Source organism: Muntiacus reevesi, chromosome 2 (assembly GCF_963930625.1).
Source record: "Muntiacus reevesi chromosome 2, mMunRee1.1, whole genome shotgun sequence".
In the NCBI taxonomy this organism is placed as follows: Eukaryota; Metazoa; Chordata; class Mammalia; order Artiodactyla; family Cervidae; genus Muntiacus; species Muntiacus reevesi.
The window spans coordinates 97,641,543-97,653,833 of record NC_089250.1 but is presented as its reverse complement, the minus strand read 5'-3'; the positions used below and the strand labels follow the sequence as shown (position 1 = coordinate 97,653,833).

Sequence of the window (12,291 nt, the reverse complement as noted above, 5' to 3'; positions counted from 1 at the left end):
ATAGGCTAATTCAGTGCAACTGGTTCCAACCCTTCCCAGCCTGCTGTTGACATGAGGCTTGCCACAGTCCGGGCCGGTCTCACTGCTATCAATAACTAGGCTGGGCTGTTGCCCAAGAGAAAAGCCTCAAAGGAAATGACTTAAGTGTGGTATACTCTAGGAGTACCCAAGTCAATTTTAAGTTGATACACAGATACACTTTTTTTTTTTAATTTTGAGAATTATGTATTTATCTTCACTGTTATTTATAGCAAGTGATATAAGTTTTCCATTTGCAGTAGTGACATAAAATTTCCTATTATAGTTGTTTAAGTTTAAAAAAAGCAAAGAAGAAAATATTAATAATAAAACAACGATTTATCGAAATGGCAAAAATGTTGACGTTGGTTTACAAATGGCTAAAGTCTAGGATATCCTAAGTTAAAGCCTAAGACTTTAATAATGCTACCATTTATCAAGTGCTTTATTGTGCCAGACATTGTCTTAAGCACCTGGAATTCAATACATTATTAAATCCTACAACATCTCTGTGAGGTAGGAATTATTATACAGACATTTTAAAATTGGCAATCCAGGGTTCAAGTTCAGGTCTGCCAGACTTCTACCATTACATTATGCTGCCTCCAAGTATAAGATTTAAAGCCTCATCATGCATCCATTCGTCCAATGTATGTATTGAGCACCTACTACATGCCAGACAATATCCTAGATTAAAATTTAGGGTAAGGGAGGGACCTTTATTTCCCTTTCCTATAAGTAGTGGTAGACGGCACATGGGAGTCTTGATCAGGATAAAAAAGAAAATATTTCTTATCTTGGGCTTCCACTCATGCTCCCTGAAAATAGACCAAATTTAGACCCATAAACAATACGCAGAGCTCCATTAGTAAAACCCCAAAAGCTATTATTTTACAAATATTTAGAATACCGAGCATGAGATTGATTCATGTAATAAACAAACTGCTGTTAGAAGTGGCCACTGGGGACTTCCCTGGTGGTCCAGTGACTAAGATTCTGCTTTCCCAATACAGGGGTACAGGTTCGATCCTTGGTCGGGGAACTAAAATCCCACATGCCACATGGTCAAAAAACATGACAACTAGGTTGATGTGACAAAAGAACTTTCAGAGTTGGCAGGCCTCATTTTATGAAAGCCTGATATGTAAAAATTAAGCCATAGGGAATATATTTACATTACAACAGGGGGCTCTACTTCACCAAAAGGAGTTTTCAGAGGGCTTCCTAAAGAGGAAGTAACTTCTAAAGTTATAATGTGTATACAGCCTACCTTGATTAACCAGACAGGAGCAAATAGGAATTACCCAGTGCCCATTCCTGCTGTCAAAATTAGTAATTTAGAAAAATAGAAAAAATACACAACATGAGAGAAATAAATATGTTCTTTCTCGCCACACATGCATGAGAACCAGAAATCCTCATTTCTGAAAACAGAATCTCATCAACCTTGTGGATGGACACATAATCATTTTCATTTTTTTTTCATAGCACAATGAGTCAATACTCTTTAAAGGGAATCAACCAGCAGTCTTTAATCAAGAGTTCAAAGACCAGTTTTAGGATGGGTCCATGAGCGTCTTCCAATGTCATATCAATTTTGTGGATGTATTTTCTCAGTGGAGAGTCCATACTGTTCTCCAAATTCTCAAAGTCATCTAAGCCAAACACCTGAAGATTAATAAGCACCATCAGAAATAGGCGAATCCAACGACCTTTCCTCCCTGTCACATACGCATAGACTTCAAGGAAAACGCAATAAATAAACCTTGGTGGTAATCCCTGATGGGTGGTATTTTGGCCAGAGTGATAAGTGATAAGCATTGAAAATGTATTTCCTAACTTTTTTTTTTTTTAAATCATCGTAGACTCCTTTCAGAATTAGATGAATGCTATGAATAGGCTCCCAAGAAATTGTGTGTTTATATTCAGAAATCTGCATGAAGACTTAGGGGTTGAGGCATCCCCACAAAAATTTATCCATCATTTCTTAATAAATATTCATTTCTCGGATGATTCCCCAGCAGAATATATAATATCTGACTTACAGCTTAAGCTATGGGTTCTGTGTTGTGGCAGTGGGGCAGTGGCTAGGAGCAGCTGATGATCATCAGTAAACCTCCTGGCAAACCATGAATCTCGTATCTATAGTATAGATTCTATGCCCTCCCTATCTTTACTCTTAGAACTGATTCGACAGGGAATGTTTTACTCAGCTAGAAAGCTCTGCCCAGGGTAAATTCTCAGATTTTCTAAGATCCACTCTAACACTGCTTTTGGGAGAAACTGTTTTCTATGAATTGATTTGATTAACCACACTAGCGCCACTTGCAATCAGGCAGAAAGTTGACATTTTCATACAAAAGTTTTATCATCAGCCATCTAAAATTGCTAACTTTTCCCCTTAGCTTGTATGGCATACAAGCTAAGAATATGATATGAAAATATTGCTTTGAAGAATCAAGGACACCCAATGAGAGGATAAAGACTTAACACTGAGTTTCAACTGGTATTTCTTTATCACCAGTGCATGCATTGGTAGACATGAAAAGTCTCCATAGTTATGAAACAAATGAAACTATAAATCCAAACAAATCAAGAAAGAGCCTTAAGCTTAATTATCTTCCCTTCAACATCTCAGAACATTTTCTAGGTGGAAGTGCTAAAGCTCTGGCAAAATATTAGGAATTTCAATGAGGGATATATAAAATATGTATTTCTTCTGCTAACCAGATAGGTCTGATATGAACCACAAGGTATTTACCAGAGATAATGAAAGGTCAGCATTTAACATCAAGCACAAAAATTTTATCTAGAAAGCCAACTTTGCACCAAATCCAAGTTCCTAGAGGGATAAGCAGGCACTTCAAAAAGAAAATCTAAGCTGAAGATGACCACGATAGTCTTCAAGTCTAATAATATCTCAGAAGAACAGAGATCACATGGGATGGGAATCGCCTCACTTACTCAACAATCCCACATGAGACTACAACCAAAGGAATGGGCATCATCATCCCTGCTCTTTAAGCATTTACAAGTTTGCTCACATGCAAGACCCACTCAGGAACCTTTTCCATGCTTCCAGGCCTCTCTGTTTATGCTTTCATCTATGCACTGGCTAAATACAATCTTGTAACCTCGCTGTGCCTGTCCACCCCACTACATCATGAGTTCCTAAGGGCAGAGACTGGATCTCTTTCAACTTCATCTTCCTTCTGCAGCAAATATAGCGCCCTGGCTATCTTAAGCACTCAGTGGATACAACAGCGATGCTACTATGTAAATTCCCTACATACGAACGAGCGCCATTCTGAGAGCATGTTCGTTAATTCAAAGTTAGCCTAGCCAACCTCGCAATACCAGCTATGTCACTGCTGCTTTTGCGCTTGCTTCCTGACATCCTGGGCTTGAAATAAAGTTACTGTTCTCTAAGCAGCATTGTTCAGTAAAGTCACAAAAGCACAACCACCTGTAGAGGATATGCACACACTGCAATGTATGCCCGACATATACTTTAAAATAAAAGATTTGGCAACATATCACAGCCATCCAAATCTCTCTAGATCAGCGCTGTCCAATACAAATATAAGGTGCACCATTCATATCTAAAAGTTTCCTAAAGTTTTCAGTAACCACATTCAAAATAAAGAAAAATGTAAATCACAATACTATTTTATTTAACCCAACATATCAAAATATTATTTCAACAGGTGATCAATATAAAATTATTAATGAGATATATTTTTTACGCTAAGTTTTTGAAACCTGGTGTGTATTTTACACTTACAGCGTATCTAACGTGCATGCTAAATAATTCAGTTAAGGTGATACAGTCCTACCAAAGCAATAAAGTTATGTTTAACGAAGAAAATTTTACACCGCTTTAGTTTTTAATTTCAAACTGAAATTAATTAAAGTTAAAAACTCAGTTCCTCTGCTGTAGTAGTCACATCCCAAGGGCCCAGCAGCTCTATGTGGTCAGTGCCTACCGTGCGGCACAGCACAGCTCTAGGCTACTTAACAGGAGCTGACAAAGTGACTTGCAAAATAATGTCCACAGAGTAAGATCTTATATTTAAAGCAAGACAATTTACACATGTGCACACAAACAGGTAACGAGAGGAGCAACTACTGATCACTAGCAGTGTGTTAATTCTGGGAGGAGAGGAATGAGAAAGGACGGAAAGAAGTACTTTTTAGGTTTAAATTTTTTGTATAAAAAGTAAAATTAAGAGGGAAAAACAGATTGAAGTATCTCCTTTTCTTTAAGTAGAAGACATAGTTACACCCTGAGAGTGAGACAACTTAGATATCTTTAGATAAGGGCCACTAGAAAGGTAGCAAAACCAGTAGGCATGCTGTATAAGGAATGTAGATTGAGGGTGTTTGTGTTTGATCTGGAGAATGGAAAATTCGAGATATGGGCAGTTATTTTCAAATATTTGAAATGCTATTAAGAAAACAAAAATTTGATTTGTTCTCTGTTGTCTCAGAGAACAGCATCAAAGACAACAGAATATCAGTAATACAATTGCTTATATGCTAAACCATGCATTTCTCATTTAATTCATCAAAAGAAAGAATGTCTATGACTTTTGAACTCTGGGGGAGAACGTGAGGGTGGGATGTTTTGAAAGAACAGCATGTATATTATCTATGGTGAAACGGACCACCAGCCCAGGTGGGATACATGAGTCAGGTGCTCGGGCCTGGTGCACTGGGAGGACCCTGAGGAGTCGGGTGGGGAGGGAGGTGGGAGGGGGGATCGGGATGGGGAATACATGTAACTATATGGCTGATTCATGTCAATGTATGACAAAACCCACTGAAATGTTGTAAAGTGATTGGCCTCCAACTAATAAAATAATATTAAAAAAAAAAAAAATAATAAAAAAAATAAAAAATAAAAAAAAAAAAAAAAGAAAGAATGTCTAGCACAGAGACAGATAAAAGATGGGATGGAACTGTAAAGTCATGAGTTTCCTCAATCACTGACAATATTAAAAAGTCAACTAATTTCTGCAGAGGACATTTAAGAAGTACTAAGTACAGAAAAGAAGTCATAACTAGAATTCTGTAACTAGATTATCAATCCTGATATTTTATTATTGTGTGAGATTTACCATTATCCAAAGGGCATGTGTGAAATATTACAAATGTTCACCCAATATTCAATTTTATTCTCCTTCCAAGAATGCTGTATGATTACATATCCTCACTTCTCAGAAATAAAACACGACCAAGGAATTAATCATTTTGTTGATTAATCAAATGTGAGTAGAAGTTGATGCCTGATACTGCATGTTTCTATATTTATTTAGGTTGCAACTGTCCACTTTACTTTCTTGGGGAAGAAAATAGCATTTCTTAAGGTTTACTTTTCTAAAGGAAAGAGGAAAGAACACTAATGTTCTTGAATTGACTAAACACTCCCCAATATGTGATCTAATCTAATCTTCCCCAGTTCCCTGAGAGAGGTTTTAACTGTTTTACAGATAAGCAATCAAAGTAGAATTAAAAATTTTAGGGTCATGCAGCTTACAGAACAAGGATTTGAATTCAAGTCTCTCTTATTTCAAAGTTCATGCCACAGAGGTTTAGCACAGTGGTCAGAAAGAAGCCACCTGAGAATGGTAGTTCCTCTGTTTGCTCATTCTTCTAAATCTTTGATTGAAAACATTAATACAAAACAATGGAAACTAAATGAGTATTCTTAATGTTAAAAAAAAAAAAAAAAGAAAGAAAGAAACCCACACAGAGGCTGCACATGTGAAAGCCTATATTTACACACAGCCATCACATGATAGGTAATTAGCCAGGTAACTATAGGTTTTTCTCTGCTAGAAAAGTATATGTTTCATCATGCTTTGAAATCTGCCTTATTATCAGCATTGCTGTGAAAACAATGTTTTATTCCTTATTGAGTGAATAGGCCAGGAATGGAACATTATTTTTGTAGAAACTAACAGAATACTTTTCTTTGTGAACCAAAGAAGTGGAATGGGTGGTTGGAAGGTGGAAAATATCCTCCACCATGATTGGGGAGTAATCATCGTAATTAAGTGAGGTTAGGATTAAAACAGTACAATTGCCTAGAATAAGAAGTATTAGATATCGTACTAAAACCATTTCTTTAATAACTTGTCATCTAAAAAGAAAAAGATTGCAAACAAGCTGATGATTAGGGGAAAAAAAAAACAAAAAAACAAAGCAAGTCCAGTCTGGCTTTGTTTATTTCCTTGTATGTTTTTGTCACTGCTATAATCCTGACACATGACATAGATTCTCTTGAGGAAGAGAGGCATTAATAAATGCCAGTATTAATATATAAAATGTCCACATACAAACTCTTACTAGAACACTACCGAAAATCCCTAGGCTAGCAAGCTAGCTTTGAACATGTTCGAAATCTCTCAGTAAATTTCCTTGAGTCAGTCTATAGACATAATATGTGTAATCGTGTGCGCTCAGTCATGGCCAACTCTTTGTGACCCCTATAGTGGACTACAAATGAAGCCAAAAATAGAAACGAAATAGTACAAGTACAGTCATCTCTTCTTGGTATCTGTGGGGGATTGGTTTCAGACACCCTCCCCCCTTCCCACCTTCCAGATACCAAAACCCAAGGATGCTAGTCTCTTATATAGAATGGTAGAATATTTGCAGATAACCTACACACATCCTCCTTTTTACAATTGACCCTGGAACAATATGGGTTGGAACTGCACAGGCCCACTTACACAGGAATCCAAGGCTGGTTGGATCCATGGGTATAAGGAACTAGGAAAATGGAGGAACTGCAGCAGAAGGCCAAGTATAAGTTACACTGAGAGTTTCGGCTGCACAGAGGGTTAGCACCCTAACACCATGTGGTTCAAAGATCATCCCTAGATTAGCTGTAACACTTAATACAACGTAAATGCTAAGTAAATAGTTGCTGGAATGGGGCAAATTCAAGTTTCACTTTTTGGAATTCTCTGAAGGTTTTTTTCCCCTTCTTTTCTGAGTGCTTTCCCCCTGAGGTTGGTTGAATCCATGGATATGGAACCCACAGATGTGGAGGGCTAACTTTACATTGCTTCTCCTTCTAGGTACCAACAAGAAGCCCCTCCACTAGAGGGTGTCCTAGGAAGTGCCAGAGAAGAACTCAAGTCAACCACCAAATCCACACAGCTGTCCCCATCACAGAGAGAAGGCCAGAGATTTCAGAGGAGGTTGATCATAAGCATTGCATGTTTACTTAACCTACTAAATATAGCTTTGAAGTTAGAAAGCCTACAGGATAGTTAGGACTGTTACTGGGAAGATAAGGCAAACACATAATATACTGCTTTATATTGCCAGTTATAGCATAGGTGCTCAATCAGGTGGTAGAGACGCTAAGTGTGATAAGAGCTCCGTAAGCAGGGGAAATCCTTTGAGTTGGATGCTGAACAAAGGCTTCAGGGGCTTAAACTGAATCTTAATGAAAAGAGAGAATTCCTTCAGGTAAGAATTCTGGAAGGGGCATTCCAAGAATGAGTAAAGTATGAAACTTACTGGAGGGCTGGGGAGCAGGGGAGTGGGTGCATGTGGTTAAAAAGAAAGAAGACCAGGCAGTTAGACTAGTTAGGCTAAGGCAAGAGGTTTACATAAGCGATAGGAGATAAGAGAGAGATAGGCTCTCTTAACTTTCTGCGTGCACTTTGAGCTGGCAATTCTACCTCTACAAACCTATGAGGAAACAGTCCTGGATGTGGGCAGAGTTACAAGAATTTCAGACTTTGTGGGAAAACAGAAGCAACTGAAATGTCCAAATAGAAACACATCTACAATGAAACGTTATGCAGGCAGAAAGAAACAGTGGAGATAGAGTGGTTTATAATATGGGGGTACTGTCACCAAACCTGTACAAATTTAAATGGGGGAGGGGCAGGCGTTTTACTTTTATAGGGAAAAAGACTATACATATTAATTCATACCTAAAAACACATTCATAAAGATTAGAATATTGATATAAGAAATGCTAACAATAGTTACTTCGGAGGGGGAGGAAAAGCAGCAACATATTTTTCTGCACTTTGTTGTATTGCTTGCATTTTCTAACATGAACACGGATAATACTGGCAATCAGAAAAACAACAATGAACGATAACAATATTTAACACAAAAGAAGGACTTTCCAAGTGGTCCAGTATTAATACTTTCAACTTTCAACGCAGGGAGTGTGGGTTCAAACCCTGGTCGGGGAGCTAAGATCTTACATGCCTTGGGGCCAAAAAAAGCAGAACATAAAGCAGGAGTAGTGTTGTAACAAAGTCAGTAAAGACTTTAAATTTGTCCACATCAAAAACACGTGAAAAAAAAATAAGAGAAAAAAAATCTGGGGTTTGGGGCTGAATAGTTCACTGGATGCTTGCCTACAACACCTGCCTCTTATTCAGTAGGCATGAAGTTACAAAGAAAGGGGGACTACAGGCTGAAAGTCAGTATTTTTAAAGGGTCAGAAGTATAAAAGATGCTGCGGCTGCTGCTGCTAAGTTGCTTCAGTTGTGTCCGACTCTGTGCGACCACATAGACGGCAGCCCACCAGGTTCTGCTGTCCCTGGGATTCTCCAGGCAAGAACACTGAAGCGGATTGCCATCTCCTTCTCCAATGCATGAAAGTGAAAAGTGAAAGTGAAGTCGCTCAGTTGTGTCCAACTCTCCGCGACCCCATGGACTGCAACCTACCAGGCTCCTCCGTCCATGGGATTTTCCAAGTGAGAGTACTAGAGTGGGTTGCCATCGCCTTCTCCATAAAAGATGCTAGAAATGCTTTAAAAATTATTAGGTTGGTGAAAAAGTAATTGCAGTTTTGCAATGTTGAAATTTGCCATTTGATACTGGAATACATTCTTAAATGTGGCTATGTCATACCTCACTTTAATGCACATTTCTTGCTTTATGTTTTTTGCTAATGAATTGTTACTTGCTGTATATTTTCTATGTATTGTAGACCATAGAAATGATGTTTGGCAAAAAGCAAATTCGAGCAGTTTTCTAAACCAAATTCAAAATGGGTCATAAAGCAGCAGAGACAACTCTCAACATCAACAACACATTTGGCCCAGGAACTGCTAATGAATGTACAGTGCAGTGATGGTTCAAGAAGTTTTGCAAAGGAGACGAGAGCCTTGAAGATAAGGAGCACAGTGGCCAGCCATCAGAAGTTGACAATGACCAACTGAGAAGATCATCAAAGATTACCCTCTTACAACTACACGAGAAGTCGCCAAAGAACTCAATGTCAACCATTCTATGTTGTTTGGCATTTGAAGTAAACCAGAAAGGTGAAAAAGTTTGATAAGTGGGTGTCTCATGGGCTGACCACAAACAAAAAAAAAATTGTTGTTCTGAAGTGTTGTCTTATTCTATGCAACCACAACAAACCATTTCCCAATTGGATTGTGACATGCAACAAAAAGTGGATTTTATACAACAACTGGCAATGACCAACTCAGTGGTATGACTGAGAAGAAGCTCCAAAGCACTTCCCAAAGCCAAATTTGCACAAAAAAAGGGGGTCATGGTCACTGCTTCATGATCTGCTCCCACTCTGATCCACTATAGCTTTTTGAATCCCAACAAAACCATGACATCTGAGAAGTATGCTCAGCAAATTGATGAGATGCACCAAAAACTACAATGTCTGCAGCCAGCATTGGTCAACAGAAAGGGCCCAATTCTTCTCCACAACAATACCCAAACACACATCACACAACCAACACTTCCAAAGTTGAACAAGTTGGTCTACAAAGTTCTGCCTCATCTACCATATTCACCTGACCTCTCCCCAACTGAGGCATCTTGACAACTTTTTGCAGGGAAAATGCTTCCACAACCAGCAGGAGACAGAGAATGCTTTCCAAGAGTTTGTCGAATCCTGAAGTGCAGATTTTTACGCTACAGGAGTAAACAAACTTATTTCTCATTGGCAAACGTGTGTGAATTGAAATGGCTCCTGTTTTGATTAATAAAGATGTGTCTGAGTCTAGTTATAATGATTTAAAATTCAGACTGAAACCATAATTACTTCGGCACCAATCTAATAAAAAGCAAGTGGAAAGGTCCAAAGAAAGAGAATTCAAAACCAGGCACATCTCTGGGATTTTAGGGGGAAACAAAAAGAGGCCACTGAATTCCAGCACACTAGCTGAAAATACACAGGGCAAGGCAACTAAGAAAACCCCAAATCCACAGCACTGCTTTTTTCGAACCCCACTGGGCGTAAAGCATTTTGTAAAACCTCTGAAAACCCACTATTACTCCAATCTGTCCTAAATAAATATATTCATTAAAATGGGGTAAAAGTTCAAACCTCAAATTTCCTCAGAAGTGACCTGTACAAACTACAGACTTAAACACACAATGTTAGAGGAGAGAAGAGGAGCGGGTCTTTGACATTTAGGAAAATTACTGTTTTGCAATAAAACCTCACATTTAAAGTACTTGAAAAGACAAATGAGCAATTGGAAAGAATCAGCATCAATATTAAAGAGAATTAAGCCTAAATGTCCAAATCAAATACATGTTCACACAGCCCTCTGGAATAGCTACATCAATTCACATGTTGGATGTATATACTACTGGACTCCACGGTGATGCTATCATGACAACAGCTATAATAATGGCCTATAATCAGTAATTCATGTAGTAGCTAAAGAGATGAGAGGTGGGATGCAAACAAAAGTATTTTAGAGTTACAATAAAAGAAAAGCACATTGCACTTCCAGCTCAAGGGGAATGTTGAATCAAACTACATTTTTAAAGCACCTTTGAGGCACAGTGTTGCACTGTTCAAGGGTGTTTAACAGACCACGTGGACCAGTCAGTTTGTTCTTCACAGTAGGCTCCTATCACCAGATGCAGATAGAAGTATTGCTCCTAGTAGGCCAGTCTGTTTATAATACCAGATATTTATGAGTTTGTAAGAAGCCAAGGCTGCCTAAGAGATTTTCCAAAAGACCCCGGGTATGCAATCAGAAACTAAAGGTGGTATATATATATATATATAGCAAGGGACTCAGACCACAGTTGAATTTCTTTCATCTTTGGTAATCTTCCCATCAGATGGTGACTACCACAGATATTTCACTGTGAAATTCACATTTCTATTAATGAGACTGAAACAAAAGTATGGGCTGGTTGCCTTCTCCATCATGGTCTTTTTTTATCATAGATATGGCCATATACCAGAAAACAGAAAATGAAAAAAAAAAAAAAAAAGGCAAGAACAGCTAGAGTCCAGAAGGATGATAATGAACTAAACTAACACATACGATAATTTAGGGAAGACATGCTGGTCTTTTATCTTATTTGATCAGAACAGCTTAAACAAAGCTGGACTCCAAGCTGGTATTCAACTGTGGCTCTTTATTGAGGCAAATACACTACAAACCTACCCTAAATGCTACAATATTTAACTATAGGAATCACAGAAGTTTGAAAGGCAAGGAAGTGATACAGAGTCACAAAACCTTCTGCCATATTAGCTGATGATGGTGCTCATTAGATAATAGTCTACATTTAACACTACTGATTTTTTTTTGTTAAAGGATAACTAAACTTCAGGAGGTATAAGGATTCAAAAACATCTTTTCCCTCCTTTTTGCCCTGAGGAGTAAAAAGTCAGGGCCATAGGGCTTTAGGGAAGATATTCTAATAGTTTTGCCTGTGTCGGTCCTATCCGGAGGGTGCCAAGCCTGATGGATGTGCCACGGCTTTCTTCCACTGGAAGCCTAGGGTTCTTAGCAGAGATGAGCTTGCAAAATGTAAATGGGTAAGACGGTATAAAAGAACAACCAGCGTATGTCCTGGTGAGTAATTAGGATGGGGAAGGATTCTGAAACCATATCCTGGTGAAAAATTGAAAAATAAAAATGGGATTATTTGGCTAAATAAAGAGAGGATTGAGGATGATATCAAGGAAGGGGGAAGGAAATCACAAGTGTACCAATGGCCAGCCTGACAATACTATGAAGAGCTCCTAAAAAGCATGAGTTTCTTACTTTGTTCAACTATTGTATCCAAGAGGTGAATGCTGGTAACCTGAATACTAAAAATAGCACTGAAGTTCCAATTTCACTTTCTACTTCTTCCCCAACATCTCAAACTTTAAAGTTCAGAACAAAGTCTTAAATTCTATAAACTTCTCTTCAGTTGACTATCCGCCTTAAATCCATTATCAAAAGATATGAATCTAGTGTTTCAGAAAGCATTCATCACTCTAGGTAACACTAGAAGATCTGAAAGTCA

General features: G+C 38.1%; 1 protein-coding gene and 1 pseudogene across 1 annotated transcript in view; one reads left to right on the top strand and one right to left on the bottom strand.

Annotated features, from left to right (window-relative positions):
• LOC136159014 (histone-lysine N-methyltransferase SETMAR-like) overlaps positions 1-10,010 on the top strand; it is a 30,158-nt pseudogene extending 20,148 nt beyond the window's left edge.
• ARID5B (AT-rich interaction domain 5B) overlaps positions 1-12,291 on the bottom strand; it is a 188,913-nt gene that overhangs the window by 138,107 nt on the left and 38,515 nt on the right. The gene's annotated exons all lie outside the window — the stretch shown is intronic.